At 39.3% G+C, this 20,935-nt stretch overlaps 1 protein-coding gene across 4 annotated transcripts in view; it reads right to left on the reverse strand.

Moving 5' to 3' along the window:
* Positions 1–20,935, reverse strand: part of CDC42 (cell division cycle 42) — a 48,701-nt gene that overhangs the window by 20,601 nt on the left and 7,165 nt on the right. Inside the window, exon 1 of one of the 4 annotated variants that reach the window (XM_073903226.1) lies at positions 15,499–15,636. The exons of the other annotated variants lie outside the window; for them this stretch is intronic. The gene's annotated coding sequence lies outside the window, so the exon portion shown is untranslated. Of the gene's footprint in view, positions 1–15,498; positions 15,637–20,935 lie in introns of those variants that run through there. 4 annotated transcript variants of the gene reach the window in all.

Genomic DNA, 20,935 nt, shown 5'->3' on the forward strand with positions numbered 1-20,935 from the left:
GCAGAACTAATATCCTAACTACTGTATTTCATAGACTCTAAGAAGCCAATGATTTTTAAATACATCCTAAATTTAGAAGTGTTAAATGTGGGAGAAAAGTGTCTTAGAATCATTGAAATTCTAGTAATATCTAGATTTATCAAGTAACTTTACAGTAAAGCTGACCACCTTTGAGACTGTCTCAAAAACACCTAAGATAAAGGTTCCTTCTAAATTTTAATTGTGGTTGAAATCAAATTAATTGCCACCATAACTATGAAGCTCCTTATCTTCATTCTATATCTGGTATTCACTTTTAAGACTTACAACCCATATTAACAAGCAAATACAAAATCAACAGGCCCCTTAAAGCTTGAAACTTCTAGTGGAGGAAGAGCCACTGTTTCTCAAAATTTTCTTTTTTTTTTTTTAAAGATTTTATTTATTTATTTGAGAGAGAGGGAATGAGAGACAGAGAGCACGAGAGGGAAGAGGGTCAGAGGGAGAAGCAGACTCCCTGCCGAGCAGGGAGCCCAACGCGGGACTCGATCCCGGGACTCCAGGATCATGACCTGAGCCGAAGGCAGTCGCTTAACCAACTGAGCCACCCAGGCGCCCTGTTTCTCAAAATTTTCATTAAGATTCCCTAGGGAATAAGAAAGAAGAAACTGAGAACAAAAAGTTCCCATGATCAGAGCTATGAATATGACTGCCTCATGTGTGAAATAACAACTATGACAAGCTGTGATGGACAAGGCTGGAGCTAGTCTAAAACATTCCAAAGAAGAGCTTTCATTAATAACTGTATTTAAAAAGAATAATTTAAATCTGATTCACACTAAATTCCCTTTTTTATATATTATAAATATATTTGAAAATTCCACCAAAATTAGCTGTCTTCAGCAGCCCATTCACAAATAGCAGTCTTAGAATACTGGTTCTTTCTGTGGAAACCTTAAATGCAGTACCTCTCTCTGATACCAGCAAGAATAAGGAAGTGTTAATGAGATCATTCTTGGGGTACCTGGGTGGCTCAGTCAGTTAAGTGCCCAACTCTTGGTTTCCACCCAGGTCATGATCTCATGGATTGTGAAATCGAGCCCTAAGATGGGATCCGTGCTCCACTAGGAGTCTGCTGGAAGATTCTCTCCTTCTGCCTCATCCCCCGTCTGTCTCCCTCTCTCTCTCAAATACATAAATTTTAAAAAAAAGAGAGAGAGAGATCATTCTGGCCACCAGGAAACTTCCAACTGTAAAGTAAAACATATGGATACGACACAATTTGTACTAGAAAAATCTACAATGTAAGTTTAGGAAAAAAGGTAACACTATTTCAAATGGGCTCACAAATCTCTCAGCATTTTTTTTTTTTAAGTAGGCTCCACTCCCAGCATACCCAGGGCTTAAACTCACGACCCTGAGATCCAGACCCAAGCCTAGATCAAGAGTCAGACACACAACCGACTGAGTCACCCAGCTGTCTCCTCTCTCTGCATTCTTAAGCACAAATTCATTAAAACTAAATGACAAACTTTCTGAGGGCAATCTTTACAATTTTCCAATGGAAGGTAACAGATTCATGTAACAGAGATGTGCTCTGCATATAGTGTGGCTAGATCACTGAACAAACATTACTACTTTGAGAACTTTTAGAAGTCTGTATCTTTTCCTGTCCCAGCAGAAGAAACAGCCCCCAAGCCAACTGGGCCCTTCTCTGTGTGACCTGCCTAAAAAGTTGGAAAGAATATCCAAAATACATAAACTTCATTTATAAGTAACAGTAATTTTCTTAACTTTGAAGTCAGGAAAACTGGGTTTTAATCTCTGCTCTGCACTTACTAGTGACCCGGGCAAGGTTCTTAACCTCTTTTTGCCTTAATGTTGTCATTTGTAAAACAGAACTAATTATGTCAACACCTTGCACAGTTGTTATAAAGATTAAATATAAAAGGACCTCACAGCACATACTCAATATACATAAATTCATCTACCAAGCGTGCTAGTTAAATCGATCCTACTTCACACCTATTTTCATCCAATTGGGTCAAAACTTACACTGGTGGATTAGTACCTAATCGAAACTTTTCACACTCTGCACATAATCGGTATGCCAAAAACATAAGTTAAAATTAACTGAATATATCTGCTATTTAGCTAATGAAGCACACACAAAAATAAATGAAACAAGAAACCCACCCAAATATTTCTTCACCTGAAGACTTCTGTATTATTTCTTTTTATAGTTCCTGTATCTTATTTCTGTATTTCACAGAGTAGTTCCTAAAAATAAGTAACCTAACAGGTGTTAACAAAATAATTCAGTATGAGAACACAGCCGATCACTATTGTTAAATGACGAATTAAATGTTTTTAGTTTAAAATCATCACTGCCTACATGTTTGAATTCAGCCTCTAAATCAGCAATTCCAAAATTATCAGACCCCCAGAATTACCTGGAATGGGTTTAACAATTCAGATTCCCAGACCTTCACCCTAAATCTAATAAATCAGAACTCAACACTCTCTACATGATCCTAACGTAAAATGAAGCTTGAGAACTACTATCTTACATGATCGCAAGACAAGGAATACCAGTTAACACAAGAATCTAAGCTAAGATAAACATTACTGGCATTTTAGATCACCTAGAAGTGAATTTCCTCAAGTAGAATCAAAATTACCAACATGAAATAGCTGTATCAACCAGGCATTTTACATATTTAGTAATGAAAAACTCACGTTAGATATTGAGAGAGCATGAACCGAGATACTTCAGAGGTGCTTCAATTACTAGTTTAACCTAAGTGTTCTCAAATAAGAATAACAGGAGCAAATACTTATATAGCACTTACAATGTGCTATATACTGTTCTACACATATTACACATTTTTGTACATTTCATCCTCCGAACAACCGTATGAAGTATATACTATATTATCCCTGTTTTGCAGGTAAGAAAAGTGAAGCTCAGTAAAGTTAAGCAGGCCAAGATTACTCAGCCAGTTAATGAATTTAAACCCAAGCGGTATGACTGCCAAGCCCCTGCTCTAAAACACCATAATAGTCACTACCTCTCCTGAGAAGTGACAGTGATTAAAAACAAACATGATCGGGCGCCTGGGTGGCTCAGTTGGTTAAGCGACTGCCTTCAGCTCAGGTCATGATCCTGGAATCCAGGGATCGGGTCCCGCATCGGGCTCCCTGCTCGGCGAGGGGCCTGCTTCTCCCTCAAACCCTCCCCGCTCTCATGTACTCTCTTTCTCACTCTCTCAAAATAAATAAATAAATCTTTAAAAAAAAAAAAAACATGATCAGTGCAAATGGAGTGCCAAGTATGTACCTATGACAGCTGCCAGCACTGGGAAGAGGAAGGGAGAGGAGGAAGCAAGAAACAGGAGCTAAGTTCATTTCCTATTTCTTCACCCTGCAGACAACTACGAGATTTTATTAGGAGAAGGGAAGAAGAATTAGTAAGACAGAGTTTGCTCTTCTCCTTTCTATAGTCCCATAAATCTTTCATTTCTCAGGCTTCCTGACCTAAGCTCAGCAACCTGTCAGAAACTGGTTTTGGGTCCCCTGTTAAAAGCATTGGTTCAACAAGTCAGGAACAGACAGATGTTGGCGAGGATGCGGAGAAAGGGGAACCCTCCTACACTGTTGGTGGGAATGCAAGCTGGTGCAGCCACTCTGGAAAACAGTATGGAGGTTCCTCAAAAAGTTGAAAACAGAGCTACCCTACGACCCAGCAATTGCACTACTGGGTATTTACCCCAAAGATACAAATGTAGTGATCCAAAGGGGCATGTGCACCCCAATGTTCATAGCATCAATGTCCACAATAGCCACAATATGGAAAGAGCCTAGATGTCCACCAACAGATGAACGGATAAAGATGTGGTGTGTGTGTGTGTGTATGAATTTTATTGGAAGATAAAATTGTGTGTATACACACACACACACACACACACACACACACACACACAATGGAATATTATGCAGCCATGAAAAAATGAAATCTTGCCGTTTGCAACGATGTGGATGGAACTAGAGGGTATTATGCTAAGCAAAATAAGTCAAACAGAGAAAGACAATTATCATATGATCTCTCACTGGTATGTGGAATTTGAGAAACAAGGCAGAGGATCATAGGGGAAGGAAGGGGAAAATGAAACAAGAGGAAACCAGAGAGGGAGAAAAACCGTAAGAGGCTCTTAATCTCAGGAAACAAACTGAGGGTTGCTGGAGTGGAGCAGGGTGGGAGGGATGGGGTGGCTGGGTGATGGATACTGGGGAGGGTATGTGCTATGGTGAGTGCTGTGAATTGTGTAAAACTGATGAATCACAGACCTGTACCCATGAACAAATAATACATTATATGTTAATTTAAAAAAAAAAGCATTGGTTCAAGAGTCAGACTGGGTCTACCACTCTATGTGACCTTAGGCAAGTTACATAACTTCTCTGTGGTTGTTTTCCCTTCTCTAAAAATGAAATAGTAAGACCTTCTTCATAGAGTATGTTGATTAATAAATGTAAGGAATTTAGAACAGTGCCTGGCATACAGTAAATGCTTACTAAATGTTAGCTATAACTCTTGAATGATTAAAGGCACTTTTAAGTCAATATAAATTTTAAAACATCAACGATTCCAACCCACTTAGAAAAGAGCACGTAAATTTTTTTATTTCCAAAATAATTATAGTACTCATTGTTCTACAAAGGTAGTGAAACTTAGCTGTAACTACAAAGGTAGTCGAGTTGCAATTTAATTAAGACTATTCTACAAAAGCATTTGACATGTATTAAAAAGTCAGCAGATGACCAACAGATGGGGAGGGAGCAAGCAACCAGGGAAAAAGACTTTGGCTTTGCAACACATACAATGCCAGCTTCAGCAACATGGAAATAACTAGGCCAGACATGTCTGTATCCTATGTTAGCTTCCTTTTTAAAAAATGTCAAATCACTATAGCAGCAAAAAGGCTATGTAGTACCAATTATCGTTTTGCTATCCAGAGTGGCTAGAAAAGTTATTTTACATCAATAACTAAACACTCTAATACTGAAGTTCAATCACACCAGCACTTAGAACTGGGGCTGGGCAACTTTAAGCATAAAAAGGGAGTGTGCCAATCATAAGCAAAATAAATTGTGAAATAAGAGGTATCTTCCACATTCCTTCCCAGTACCCACAGTTTCACCACACAGCGACACCAAAACCTGTCTCCTAGGTTCTTAAATGCTTTAGAGGTCCAATTCCCTGTGAGAATCTCAGAACTACAGCCCCTTTAAGTTTTCTGGAGTCCTTGAGCTCTAAATTTAAAGAAGCCATGGAACCCTTTCTGCATTATCATTATTACTGGCTGGCTGCCCACTAAACTCCACCAGACAATCCAGCTCCTAGGGAAAAGATCTTTATGGGGGGAAAGGAGGCTCCTAGCTACAGATGCCCCAAGCCCAGTGGTTCATTCTAGGCATAAAGCACAAACAGTGCATGAAAAGATTTGAAGACTAAGTTTTGCTAATAATGAGCATCTTTCATAAAAAATGTATATTCTCAGATTATAAAACTATGTCAAATATTAATGGTAAACAACGTGAATAAAAGCAAGTTTAAAAAGGGAAAAAGATAAAAGAAAGAAAGAGAAAGAGAGAGAGAAAGAAAGAAAAGCAAGTAAATTTTTTGGTAATTTCACTGTGGTAAAAATAAGTTTTGGTCTTGCTCCTGGGTTCCTGGTACAGAGCTCCTAAAACCCCTGGAATTTCCTAGATGATAGGAATGTCTTTTGTCTTTCATAATGACCCCTTCCATCACAGAAGGTTTATGCTAATGTAACTTAGGGCCACATTAGGGTGGGGCCCCCAGGCAGCTTCGGGAAGGGACTGCTCACCAGAAAGACCAAGTGATTAAAGGCCTTTTAAGTTTACCAACCTCAGGAAGGGGCACTGAGAAGCCCACTGGAGATTGAGCTCTGTGAAAACTCTTTAACAAAGAGATCTGGAGCAAGGTGGTGAACACAAGTTGGTGAACACAAGCATGTGGAGGAAGGACTGTGCCATGCCTAGGAAGGACACAGAAGATTTGTGCCCCAACTCCACCCCACCCCTTGTCCTATACATCTCTTCCATTTGAACTACTGAGCTGTATCCTTAACAATAAATGAGTAAATATATTTTCTTGAGTTCTGTGAGTCATTCCAGTGAACTGTCAAACCTGAGGGGGGTCAGGGGAACAGGCTAGGCAGAAGGGTAGACAGCCTGAGCACCCCATTCACAACTGGTTCCTGAAATGGAAGCAGTCTTGTGGGATAAACTGTGGGGTCTGGACTCACTCTTAGAGTCAGTGTCAGAATTGAACTGACAGAAGTGGTATCAGAAAAAAAGACACTGTTTTCACACTAATGTGAAATACACCAAAAATAATACTGTTTTCATTCTAAATACATTTCTCCCCGAAGTAACCCATTTTCATACCTATGATACAGAAAGAAGAGGTACTACACACAACAAGACAAATAGTGACCCTGAATTTCATAAGCCTTCCTTACCTATCCAATGGTGTGGCTGCAGGATTAGACATAACAAACAAAATCAGCACCACTTGTCTCTCAATCTAATCCAGTCACTTCAGAGAATACTTTATATAACCTTTTGCTGTAAATTATAGCAGCACACACAAAGCGTAATTTTTTAAAACATCTGCCCATGTGATTAAGTAACCCAAAATAAAGTACTCAAAACTATAGAGATGTATCCCATGCATTCACATGTATGCAGGTGTTCTAAGTCATCATTTTGTTTGGTTCTCCTATTACACCTCCATCATAATTACCTTTCTCCCCCACAACAAACAATACACTATAAAAGGAATGTTTTTAAACCTTGAAATAAATGTTAAGCTTCAAACAAAATTTAAGAGAGATTAATTATATCAGTTCACCCAATGTTACATAAAAGAACCAAAATAAATAATAATTTTTTTTTTAGAATTGAACTTAACGCCATCATTTTGCAGATATTCTGGCCTAAAAGCAAAGGACTTACCCCAAAACCAGATTGTTAACACCCATGTATCCTGATATTCTTTTCCAACTCTTCAGACTTCAAGCAAATAAAGAACAAACCACATAAAGACTGTTCTTTTTGAACTTTATAACTTGTTTTCAGAGTCCTTAGTAAACAGCAAATAATCTTAGAAAACTTTGGCATTCATTCAAAAACCCAAAGCAATACAGCTACTGCTCAAAGTTATTTGCCCTAATAAAAATCCAAAAGAAGGGGCGCCTGGGTGGCTCAGTTGGTTGAGCGTCTGCCTTCGGCTCAGGTCATGATCCCAGGGTCCTGGGATTGAGTCCCGCATCGGGCTCCCTGCTCAGCGGAGAGCCTACTTCTCGCTCTCCCTCTGCCTGCTGCTCTGCCTACTTGTGCCCTCTATCTCTCTGTCAAATAAATAAATAAAATCTTAAAAAAAAAAATCCTGGGCGCCTGGGTGGCTCAGTTGGTTGGGCAGCTGATCCTGGAGTCCCGGGATCGAGTCCCGCATCGGGCTCCTTGCTCAGCAGGGAGTCTGCTTCTCCCTCTGACCCTCTTCCCTCTCATGATCTCTATCTCTCATTCTCTCTCTCTCAAATAAATAAATAAAATCTTTAAAAAATTTTTTTAAATAAATAAAAATCCAAAAGAAGCTTAATACGATCAGCAGTATGCCTCAGTTTTCAGTAAGTGTTATCCATTCCATTTGAAAAATAAAATTAGAATTCTGTAAAATATCTTTCAATTACTAAAAAGTAGACAACCCTGTGTTGGTGAAGACAGTCCCTTGTGGGTCCCTTAGGCTCCTATACATCTGGCTGGGTATGCTAAGAAATACAAGGTCCTGACCACCCCACCCAGGCCACACTGTAGAGTTATGTTTGCAGCAAATGACCTGGAAAAATACAGTAATGTCTCCCTCTAGGACAAAGAGCAGGCTTACTTCCTGCTTGCTATTAAACAGTGGGTTCCCCAAGCTCAACTTGAGCTCCTCAGCTGTGACACAAACCCACTGCATCTCCCAACCGAAGTCTTAGGGGCAAAGAGAAGCAATACAGACACTGATCTGCTGCTGGCTGTGCCTTTAGTAATTAAATTCTTTGTCTCTGACCCAGGAGTCTCATGTCTTCAGCCAGCATCCATAAAACAGTATCAGGCTAACATATTAGCCTGTAAGGAGAGTAAAATAAAATCCCAGACCTATTTACTTGATTGAGCTTTGTGAGACATCATCATTTTGTTGTGATTGTTTTTTTTTCTAAAGATTTTATTTATTTATTTGAGAGAGAGAGAATGAAAGAGAGCACGAGAGGGAAGAGGGTCAGAGGGAGAAGCAGACTCCCTGCTGAGCAGGGAGCCCCGATGTGGGACTCGATCCCAGGACTCCAGGATCATGACCTGAGCCGAAGGCAGTCGCTTAACCAACTGAGCCACCCAGGCGCCCTGAATTTAAGTTTTGTATGTAAGTGATATAGTTTAGTTTCTTACACTAATTACTAGATACACGGTCTTATATTTTATTCATTACTCAAATTTTTTCTTTATAGAAAATCCTCCTGAAATAATCTTAAAGTTTTTTTCCCACCTTCTCCTGCTCAGTCCCAAGCCAGCTAGCACATCTTCTCTAGAAATAGGATGTTTTAGTTTGTTTACGGTTCCATCTTCTAGGTGTCTATTCTAACAGGAAGAAATTAGTGAAGGCCAGAATCCTACCATCAAGAAAGGGGGTAAGGTAAGCAAGGTGGTTCCTCATAGTGAGGATATAAAAATGAGGGAAATTATGTATTATTAATTTGTTTTGCTTTAAAGTAATAAGGCTAATAAAATTTTTAACTTTAAAAAAAATACCTTACTTTGTTCTCTCCTATCCTTGAAAAGCTGTGAATAACATTTTCCCCAAAAATCCCACTTATTCACCCCTAGAATCAAGTCATTACAGAAATCTAAAGGACAAGGTCTTCATGGTATGTGTCCAAAAGCCCTGTTGCTTTTCTCTTGATTTTTGACCCAAGACTGGTGCATATATGCATAATTGGTAGATATTTTACCAAAAAACTGTCAAAAAAAAAAAAATCAGAGAAATGGACCCACGCGGAATGTAAGTGGTAACAGCACTACTACAGCTTTTCACTGCTGTGGGGGCTTCTCCCCTAAATGTACTTTTCAGATCGTGCATAAAACAAAAGTACTTTTGGGTTTTTGACAAATAGCATCTCGAGTTCTCTGTGCATAGATCACTCCCACAGAATGGCTGCAAAACTCCTAGTATCTCCAGGTGCCAAATAAGTGCATTAATATAGGGGCACCCGGGTGGTTCAGTCGGTTAACGGTCCAACTCTTGATTTCGGCTCAGGTCATGATCAGATTGACAGTGTGGAGCCTGCTTGGGATTCTCGCTCTCCCTCTCTGCCCCACCTCCTACCCCCCCCCCCCCCCCCCCCCCCCCGCCACTTCCCCATACATGCACACACTCTCTCTCAAAAAAAAAAGCATTAATAAATACAGAGTGTCACATGGCAAATATTAACCACTCTAAAGCAATTATTCAAATTCCTCCATTTTCTGCCACTTGTGAAAGAAACTGATACATGTGAAATCACAAACTACATAAGAGAAAAGGGTTCTATGGGTCCTCGGGTTGACAAAAATGATGAGTTCTATGGCTCCTCAGGGTGACAAAGATGAAGCCACTGTAAGGGGAAAAAGTGCTTGAGAGCAGCACTCATAAAGTAAAAGATTACCAGTCTACATGGTAAAAGATGATTTCCACAGTACTAGAAGTTTGTTGTGTCAGCTTCATTTATGAAAATGACTTCATTCCAAAATGTCTGATCCAATAAGAACGTCAAGTCCTTATTTTTACTAGTTTTCCTTCCTCAAACTGGCAAAAACAAAGGGATATTAACCAGAGTGATCATCTTATATTATAGTGACCAAAAAAAAAGTTTGAAAATCCAATTAGCAAATATTTAAATAAGATACATAATTTTTAAATTTAACATTTCCAAAAAATTTGGTAAAACTGAAGAGTATGTAATAATGTATAAGAGTACTATTTAATTAGAAGAGAACTGAAATTACAATGAGATTTTCCCTCAAAATATTCAAGATTTGTAAATTTGGGAAGGGAGGAGGGGGACATCCAAAATTTGTTCTCCAACAAACAGACAGCATCAGCAGGTAAAACTACAGAAGTTGTTCCATAGATCATACATTCACAAGGCATTATTTGCTTAACAGTGAGAAAGCCTCTGGGTTTGTTCTCTGTAACGAGAACCACTTCACAATGTAAACAGGTACTAGTAGTATTGTGTTCAACTTACAATTCCAGGAGGAAAGGCATAACTTGACAAAAAAAATTTTTTTGGATCCTAAGGTCATGTGCAATAACACAAACTTTTGATAACAGTCTTGATCTACTTTTCCACATAGAAGGGGACTTCTCCACTTAAAACACCTATACGTGCCATCATTGTCCTATACATAGCCATATCCCCCCTTTGCCTGGGAACAAAGTTCATGTCCTCTTGGGGCAACAGCCCTAAGTGGAGTATCCAGACGATAAACAATAAGTAACACCTATACCACCACCACCACCCCCAAACACACAGACTCGTCCTTTGTAACAATACTGACACCCTCATATGCAATTTTCCCATTCTGGTCTCTTAATCAAGGGCAATATCATTCTCTGCTCTTAAGAAAGGGCAAGGAAATATTAAACACATTCAAAGTTCCCCTCAGTTTCATGCAAAGGAACGGATAACTGGGCTCCTGGCTGGATCAGTTGGTAGAACATGAGACTCCTGATCTCAGGATTGTGAGTTCAAGCCCCACGTTGGGTGTAGAGATTACTTAAAAACAAATCTTTAAAAAACAACAACAACAAAAGAACAGATAACTAAAGATAAGGGCATTTTGCTTATCCCAAATCTCAAATGTGAGTTTGTCATAGTTCTGAGGTCTAGAGAGAGAAAAAAACAGGGAAAAAACAGGACCAAAATTGTTTAACCAGCTTCCATGCATCTTATTCTGCCCATCTAATCAATTGCCAATTGCCTGGTACTATTTAAATTATCCATTCATCTGTTGAAGGGCAACTCGGCTCTTTCCACAGTTTGGCTATTGCGGACATTGCTGCTATGAACATTGGGGTGCATATGGCCCTTCTTTTCACTACATCTGTGGCTTTGGGGTAAATACCCAGGGGTGCAATTGCTGGGTCATAGGGTAGCTCTATTTTTAATTTTCTGAGGCACCTCCACACTGTTTTCCAAAGCGGCTGTACCAACTTGCATTCCCACCAACAGTGTAAGAGGGTTCCCCTTTCTCCACAACCTCTCCAACATTTGTTGTTTCTTGCCTTGTCAGTTTTTGCCATTCTAACTGGTGTAAGGTGGTATCTCAGTGTGGTTTTGATTTGAATTTCCCTGTTGGCTAATGATGATGAACATTTTTTCATGTGTCTGTTAGCCATTTGTATGTCTTCTTTGGAGAAGTGTCTGTTCATGTCCTCTGCCCATTTTTTGACTTGACTATTTGTTTTTTGGGTGTTAAGTCTGAGAAGTTCTTTACAGATCATGGATACCAGCCCTTTATCTGTAGTGTCATTTGCAAATATCTTCTCCCATTCTGTGGGTTGCCTCTTTGTTTTGTTGACTGTTTCCTTTGTTGTGCAGCTTTTTATCTTGATGATGTCCCAAAAGTTCATTTTTGCTTTTGTTTCACTAGCCTTTGGAGATGTATCTTGAAAGAAGTTGCTGTGGCTGATGTCAAACATTCAACAGATGTCATTCAACAGATGAATGGATAAAGAAGATGTGGTCCATATATAAAATGGAATATTACTCAGCCATCAGAAAGGATGAATACCCAACTTTTACATCAACATGGATGGGACTGGAGATTATGCTAAGTGAAATAAGTTAAGCAGAGAAAGTCAATTATCATATGGTTTCACTTATCTGTGGAACATAAAGAATAGCCTGGAGGACATTAGGAGAAGGAAGGGGAAAATGAAGGGGGGGGAATTGGAGGGAGAGACGAACCATGAGAGACTATGGACTCTGAGAAACAAACTGAGGGTTCTACAGGGGAGAGGGGTGGGGGGATGGGTCAGCCCGGTGATGGGTATTAAGGAGGGCACGTACTGCATGGAGCACTGGGTGTTATACGAAAACAATGAATCGTGAATCACTACATCAAAAACTAATGATGTACTGTATGGTGACTAACATAATAAAATAAAATAATAGTAAAATAAATTATCCTATATGGTTTGTACTTATTTCAAAGTCCAAGCCTTTATTCACATCATCTCTAAATCCCGGATGTCTGGCCTTACAACTCCTCTTATTTCTATCCTAGCTTTCCACCCCCAGGTCCTACCTTATCTGAGACACCTTCCCTATTAAAACTGCCCCCATTCTCTGAACCCCCATGGCAAGGCCCTTCTTAGTCCTTAGATCTCATTTCATACTCGCTCCTCTTCACTTCCCATGCTCTAACTACACAGGCTTCTTTCTATTCCTCCAATATGCCCTGTCCTTCCTGCAGGTCTTTATACTTGCCAGTACTGTTCCCCCTGCTCTTAAAGCTGCTGACTTCTGCGGATCTCAGCTCAAATCATCCTCTTCTCAGAAAAGCCTTCCCTGAGCACCCTATCCCCAGTAATATCCAGCTTCCTCCCTCCTTACTTCTCTCATATTACCCTGTTTATTTCCTTTATAGTATGGTCATAATCTATAATTATCTTGTTTGTTACACTGCAGTAAAGGAGACATAAAAAATAAGGAAATCTTTATAAAGGAAGGGACTCTGCTGTGTTGCCAGAATACAGTTCAATACTGAACACACAACAGGCACTCACCAAACAAATGAATCACACAACTCAGTACTGGATCATGCTGGTTTTATTCACGTGTTTATTCTAATAGATTTTAAGCTCTCTGAAAAACTAAGCTTGTACTTCCCAAGGGACCTAATGCAGTACTGACCTTATATTAAGGGGAAAAAAATTTTAATTAAAAAAAAACTTTTAAAAATCTTGCTAAATTTAATAACATGAAAAAAGCATGGGATTTCTAAAGACAAGCAAATATAGGTTCAAATCTTAGCTCCACTTCAGTATGTGTGATCCCAGCAAGTCACTTCACTTGTACACTGTAAGTTTCTCATCTACGGAGTAACATCTAACTTACAAAACTGCCATAAAGATAAACGATGTATAGGGGTGCCTGGGTGGATCAGTCTTGCGTCTGCCTTCAGCTCGGGTCCTGATCCCAGGGTCCTGGGATGGAGCCCCGCATCGGACTCCCTGCTCAGCGGGGAGCCTGCTTCTCCCTCTGCCCGCCGCTCCCCCCTGCTTGTGTTCCCTCTCTCACTGTGTCTCTCTCTGTCAAATAAATAAATAAAATCTTTAAAAAAATAATAAAAAAAGGAAATGATGTATATAAAGCAACTAATATATCACTTGGCACAGAATAAACACCTAATATGGCATTCTCATCCCCAACTAAAACTTGCAAAAACCAAAATGGCCCTAAGATAAAGATCAGAACTACAACTGTTAAATGAAAGCATCGAAACACTATAAATAAGAGGAAACTCAGAAAAATCCTCACTTCTCCTTGACAGGCTTATTTTCTAAATTAATCCTTTCTAAAATCCCCATACTCTGATCTTGAACAGTTTAAATGTCATGTCTGTAGTCAGAGGATTCGGAATGTTACAGTAAGGGTTGTAATCCGACTCTATTTTAAGAAGAGATAAATTAACATAAGTTAATTCTACAAGTATTTATCGGGTCTCTAATATGCTCAAGGAAGACAATCTACTTGTCTAGCACAGAGCAGTTGTCAAGCACAGAGGCTTCCAAGTCAAGCAGCCCTGAACTCATATCCCCCTTCCTGTGCAACTTTGGGCAAGTTAGTCAACCCCTCTTAGACTTTGTTTCTCCAGGGGCGCCTGGGTGGCTCAGTCGGTTGAGGCTGAGGCTCGTCTGCCTTCGGCTCAGGTCATGATCTCAGGGTTCTGGGATAGAGCCCCATGTCAGGCTCTCTGCTCTGCGGGGACTCTGCTTCTCCCTCTGCCCCTCACCCATCTCGTGCTCTCTCTCTCTCAAATAAATAAAATTAAATTTAAAAAAAAAAAGACTTTGTTTCTCCATCCATAAAACAGAAATAGTATTAAGATCATAGGTTGTAAGAATTAACTGAGTTACTCTTCTGTACAGCACTTAACACTCAAATATGAGCTCTTTTTTATCATTGTAAAGTAACTCAAATAAGCAATCAATTTAGAATCTGATTATCTAGACAATCTTGTATAGGGGTTGTCTTTATACTCCATCAAAGTGCTAGGTGAAAGCCAATCATGTACTCTTCAAAACAAAATCTGGTTTTAGATTAGGACATAATACACAAGGCAAATTTTTGCTTTCAAATCAACAGAAAAATAAGAAACAAGGCTTCCCCATCTGGGGCAACACCTACCAAATTTAACATGTACATTCTTTGACCCTGCAACTCCATTCCTCCAGGTATGCAAAGAGGTAAGCATAAGGATATTTACCACAGCCTTGCTTACAGGAACAAAAACAGGAGACTACCTACATGTGAACTAACAGACGACTGGTAAGTTATAACACAAAGGAGTATTACACAACTATTAGAAAGAATGAACCATAGTGCCTGTTATAGACAAAACTGTGCCCCCGCCCCAGAATGTTTATGTTGAAGTCCTAACCCCCAGTACCTCGGAATATCTGACAGTATTTGGACATAGAGCCTTTAAAGAAGTAATTAAGGTAAAATGAAGTCATATGGGTGGGCCCTAACCCAACATGGCTGGTATCCTTATAAGGAGATTAGTACACAGACAAAGAGGGAAGATCAGATGAAGACACTAAGTCAGCTACCTATAGGGACGCCTGGGTGGCTCAGCACTGGACTCCCTGCTCCATGGGAAGCCTGCTTCTCCCTCTCCCACTTCCACTGCTTGTGTTCCTCTCTCGCTGTCTCTCTCTGTCAAATAAATAAAATCTTTAAAAAAAAATTAAAATAAATAAATAAATGTCAGCTACCTATAAGCCAAGAGAGAAGCCTTCAGAAGAAACTAGACCTGTCAACACCTTGACCTTGGGCTTCTAACCTCCAGGACTATCAGGAAATAAATTTCTACTATTTAAATCATCTAGTCTTTGTTATGGCAGCCCTAAGCAAACTGAACAGTGCCAACATGGAAGACCCCCAAAATGTATTAAGTTTTTAAATGCAGGGGCGCCTGGGTGACTCAGTTGTTTAGCATCTGCCTTCGGCTCAGGTCATGATCCCAGGGTCCTGGGATCACGTCCCGCATCAGGCTCCCCTGCTCAGCGAGGAGCCTGCTTCTCCCTCTCCTTCTATGTGCTGCTCCCCCTACTTGTGCTCACTCTGTCAAATAAATAAATAAAATCTTTAAAAAAAAAGTTTTTAAAATGCAAAGTACATGGGGCATCTGGGTGGCTCAGTCAGGTAAGCATCCGACTCTTGATTTTGGCTCAGGGTCGTGGGATCAAGCCCCACATCAGGCTCCATACTTGGTGGGGAGTCCGCTTGAGATTCTCTCTCTCCCTTCTCCATCTGTCCCTCTTAAAACATCTGTATTCCCCTTTAAAAAAATAATTCCACTTTAGACAATTTATCCAAAATGAATAGTTTATCAAGAAACAACAGAATGTTATTTACAGTGAAACAGTTAATGCAAGAGACAAGTGATTAAGTAACAATATACACAGGATGAAATGCTATACATATTAAAAATAGTTAAGACTACCAACATGATAACATGGTATTATTAAAAACTATTATTGGGGCACCAGGGTGGCTCAATCAGTCAGGCGTCTGCCTTCAGCTCAGGTCAAGATCCCAGAGTTGTGGGATCGAGCCCCATGTCAAGCTCCCCGCTCAGTGGGGAGCCTGCTTCTCCCTCTGCCTCCCTCCCTCCACTCATGCTCTCTCTCTCTCTCTCAAATATTAAAAACAAACATATTATCACTAATTGTTAAAATTTTGAGTTCTCATGTGTTTAAAAAAAAATGCAAAAGGCGTTAAACAGTAGCTATGTTGGGCATGTGTGTGGGGGTCAGCTAAAGAACAAGACCCAAGCACCTAACAGATCTTATCCAATCTTCCCTGCATCAGGACACAAGCTGGGACTTAAGAGCATGTTACAATAGGCTTCTGTTCTTCCAAGAAACAACTCTATTAACTGTAAGTCAGCAAGATATTTAAGTGCCTGTTATAGCACTACATTGGGTAAGACAGAAACCCTGCCTTTAAAAAGGCCTTCAAAACATTTCAATAATTTACTGAATGCCTACTCTGTGCCAAATACTATGCTAAACAGCTTTACATACATCATATATCACATCATATATTTTACTGGTTATATAAAGCATTATAGGGGAACACAGTTATAGTAGTCTTGCTAAAAAATTACACTATAACTACAAGTGCCACAGATTTTCAAGAGTAATGATAAATATGGGAGAGTGGTCTAGAACAATATGAGAATAAATCTCTAGTTAAATGGAATATGAGCAGAAAGAGTACAAGTAGTGCCAACCTGCAAAGTGAAAGAACCAAAAAAAAACTGGCTAAGTCCAAGTCATAAAGACTCTGAAAGCTTAGCAGAGGAGTTTTCATTTAACCTGGATAGGAAACTCATGAAGAACAGCTTTGTTTTAAACTATCAATCTTGTACCTGTATCCTAAGATGGACTGTCAAAGGTAACAAGATAAAGTAACTCAGCTAAGAAATTACTTTAATAATGAAGGATATGCACTAGGGTAGAAGCACGGAAAAAAAGAGTAGAAATAGTTGATGGGTTTGGGAGTGGAGGATGGGTTTAGGAAGATGGCAAATTATGAGGAAGTTTTTTAGTTTAGAAAATTAGAGGACTGGTTTGTACCCACAAATGGAGAAGTTAGAAGAAAAAACCTTAAGGTCAGGTTATATGTTCTTAAAGCCCTCTTGTAAGAAAACACACAATAGCCTTTTCACAATCGGTACACAGTAATTTGGTCCTAAGTCTTATCAAGGATGAAAACATGTGCCAGCCTGTATCAGAAATCCCACATACAAGCACACATTTGCAGCAAAAAATAAGTCACTATATTACCAAGGCAACAACATACACTGTAATATGAATGACAAGCTGAGAAACTAACTTTCCTTTGAAAAATTACCAAGTGAGATGGCAACTACAAAACTAACCATGACTTCCTTTGTTACATCTGATGAGGCAGAGGTACCTTCATTCAGATTCTCATACAATCTGTCTTACAAACCACAAGCCATATTTTAAAAGATTACCAAGACTCTAAATCAAAAGTCTACCAATTTCGATGCAGAATTTATTGTTAATGGAGTGAACTCTGACAGAAGCATTCAACCATATACTTCAAGGCATAGTTTGACAAAAATAATAAGAGCGGCTGTAACATTGGCACCAAAGTCCGTGTCAGTTTGGTTGCACAGATTAAGTGTATTTTATCCACTCTCAGAGAGCAAGAGAAACAAAAACAACAAAGAAAGAGTTGCAAATACTCTGAAAAATAACCAGTATGTGTTGGCAACAAATCTGCCTTTTCAAAAGCACTATGAAACCAAAGCAACACCATCAAAGCACAAACTTCTACTTTGACCATCAATTGTTTCCATGGTTAATATACCGGGAAACTAAGCTACTAAAATGGTACTCCAAATGCATTATGAAATACACTTGCTTCATGTTCATTTTTAAAGATTTCCTATAAACTTAAGCGTAACAGTACTTGTCACTGATTAGAAGCGGTTACAGCTGTTCCCTCTAGAATGCTCTTGCCGGCCCACAGGTCTTTGCTTCAATGTCATTTTGGAGAACTCTTTTTTTTTTTTTTTTAAGATTTTTATTTATTTGATAGAGAACACGAGCAGGGGGGAGGGGGAGAGGGAGAAGCAGGTTCCTGGCTCATGCCTCATGTGGGGCTTGATCCCAGGACCCCGGGACCATGGCCTGAGGCAAAATCAGATGCTTAAACCACTGAGCCACCCAGGCAGCCCTCCTCTATCTAATTTTAAATTGCAGCCCAAGTTCTATCAAACTCTGAAGCACTCCACTGTACCCTACCACCAGCCCTCCCTGATCATTCGCCCCTTCGTTTCTCCCCAAACTGATGTAAATCAAGAGTGCACAGATTTGTTTGGGCCTATTTCATTCACTGCTTTATCCCTAACCCCTGGAACAGTGACTGACACAGAGCAGGCACTCAAAGAGTTGTTGAATTCATAAATTAATAAGATAGTATGGGTGAATGATTCAGCAGGTCAAAAAACATGTTCTTTGTATTCAGAATATCCCCTTTAACGGGTCCTCTAGGCTCCTAAACCCTCTTCTGTTACTATCTGAATAAAGAACCAAAAGCAAACAAAAATTTAATTGCTACCCTTCTGAAGAGAAAACTTATATTCCGAAGGTATAAGGCAAGTCCACAACCTGAACTAGCTGGAGTAGTTAACACCAAGTGTTTGAAGCTACCCAGTATTACTGTCAGGGATACTCTGTCCTCTGTTCTGGGAATGCCCAATTCTACCAACTTTTAAGCTAGCAAAAAAACAAACAAAACAAAAAACAACAAAAAACACCTCCTAAAAAAGCAGCATCCCTAAGAATTAGGTGTATCACATTGTGACTGCAACTGTACCGCAGTGAAATAGTTAATGTACACCTTACACTCAGTAGTTTTAGATAATGAAAATATGTCTAGTCTAATTTTGGAACAATTCACTTAGATTTAAATTAACTGAAAGTGTATAACGAACTTAAGGAATCACAAAACTGCCAAAAAATTATCTCTAGGATTTAGGTCTTCATAAAAATCTTTACCATTAATTAGTCCATTTTAAAAGCTGCTCCTATGTATTGTTTTTTTTAGAAAAATTTTTACTTGGTGTTTTTTTAAATATTTGTAAAAAATCATCTCATTTTCATATTAAAAATAGAGACTGAAAGCAAGAGAGACAGATTTATATTTTATAAGAGCAAAAATGATACTAATTTCTCCAAATGAAAGTAGCAGAGGTGAAGAATCTGGTTTCAGCAGAAAACAAACTTTTGTATCTTTAACACATGTCACATCCAGGACATGAATTAATCTTGTTCCTGAAGAAAATGTACTCAATTACTAAAAAATAGTAATTTTTTTAAAGAAATACCACAGCCCAACCTAAGTATCTAAACCTGACCTGGATATATAAAGTTATATCTAGTTATATCTTTCCCCTCTCCCATCTCTGGTATAACTAGCAGCACAGTTATAAGTGAAATGATTTTTCCTGACTCTGATTTAACTAGAACCACGGACAAGTTTTTAGGAGAATTTACCTTCACTGCCATGTAATAGGTCCAACACACACAAAAAAAACATTCATCTAAAAGATAGGATCCGAGGTAGGAGTTTTCTTGGGGGCAGGGATGAGCAGTATGTGTGACAAGGAAGAGAAAGCAAAAGAAATGTCAAATGGTAAAATACAAAGACTTTATAGATTACTGTACAAGCTCCTAAAAAAACTTAACTTCTCATATATGTGAACAATTATTTTTTAAAAACGTCATAGAATTCTTTGAATCACAAATAAAAGTTATGAATTCTATGACTTTCAGGGGGTGCCTAGGTGGCTCAGTCGGTTAGGCGTCTGCCTTCAGCTCGGATCATGATCTCAGGGTTCTGGGACTGAGCCCCACATCGGGCTACCTGCTCAGTGGGGAGTCTGCTTCTCCCTCTCTATGCCCCTCCCCCTGCTCATGCTCTCTGTCTCGGTCTCTCTCTAATAAATAAAATCTTTTTTTTTTAAGATTTTATTTATTTATTTGAGAGAGAAAGAGCACATGAGAGGGGGGAAGGTCAGAAAAAGAAGCAGACTCCTTGCTGAGCAGGGAGCCGGATACGGGACTCGATCCAGGGACTCCAGGATCATGACCTGAGCTGAAGGCAGTCGCTTAACCAACTGAGCCACCCAGGCGCCCTAAATAAAATCTTTTTTAAAAATAATAATAAAAGTTATGAATCCTATGACTTTTACAACATTAAAATGTTGGCTTTGAAATAACTGCAAGCTTTTCAGAATATTGGAAAACAGTAAAATACTCTAACTAGGATCACTGATCCAAGAACAGAAGAAACTGGAGATCATGACCTCCATTTCAGAGGATTCACTTGCAGCCACTGGACAATCACTTCTCCAGTTCCTAATATTGGTCTGCTTCTCCCTTCCAATGCCCTGCCCCAGTTTTAAGTTGAGATGGAGCTACTTGCCCAGAGACCCTAAAGATGTGTTTTATATATAACATACTCGGTTCAATCCCAAGAAATTGCAAATTAGCAATTTCTATGCAACACCTCTTGAGTGGGGCTTAATAAACCAAAAACAGATCATCCGTGGCCTCTGCTGAAGTCTCTGTCACTACCATTCACGTGCCTCAGGAACTTGAGAAAATTGTTCCCATTTTTCTATCCATAGCAAGCATTGTTTGGCCACACCAACAGTCCTTCAATCTAATGGAGATTCATAAACCACCAGACACCATGCCTCCCAGTTCATTTTCCAAAAACTTTAAAGGAGCAGGAAAAAAAAAGGGAGGGCGGACTCCATCAAACAAGTTTAAGAAACACTGAATTAAACAGACTCCTAACTTTTCTGAACCTTTAATAAACTTATGTAGATTAGGAATTTCCAAGATGGAGATATAACAACTACAGTTTCCAACCTGATGCCAACACCCCCTGGAAACATCCCTCAGGTATTCTGAAACACACTAAAAAAACACAGGCATTACTCCTAAAATTAAAATTATCCCCGGGCGCCTGGGTGGCTCGGTTGGTTAAGCGACTGCCTTCGGCTC

This window comes from Callorhinus ursinus, unplaced genomic scaffold (genome assembly GCF_003265705.2).
Source record: "Callorhinus ursinus isolate GAN/ISIS: 27379988/994484 unplaced genomic scaffold, GSC_fseal_2.0 scaffold18, whole genome shotgun sequence".
NCBI classification, from domain to species: domain Eukaryota; kingdom Metazoa; phylum Chordata; class Mammalia; order Carnivora; family Otariidae; genus Callorhinus; species Callorhinus ursinus.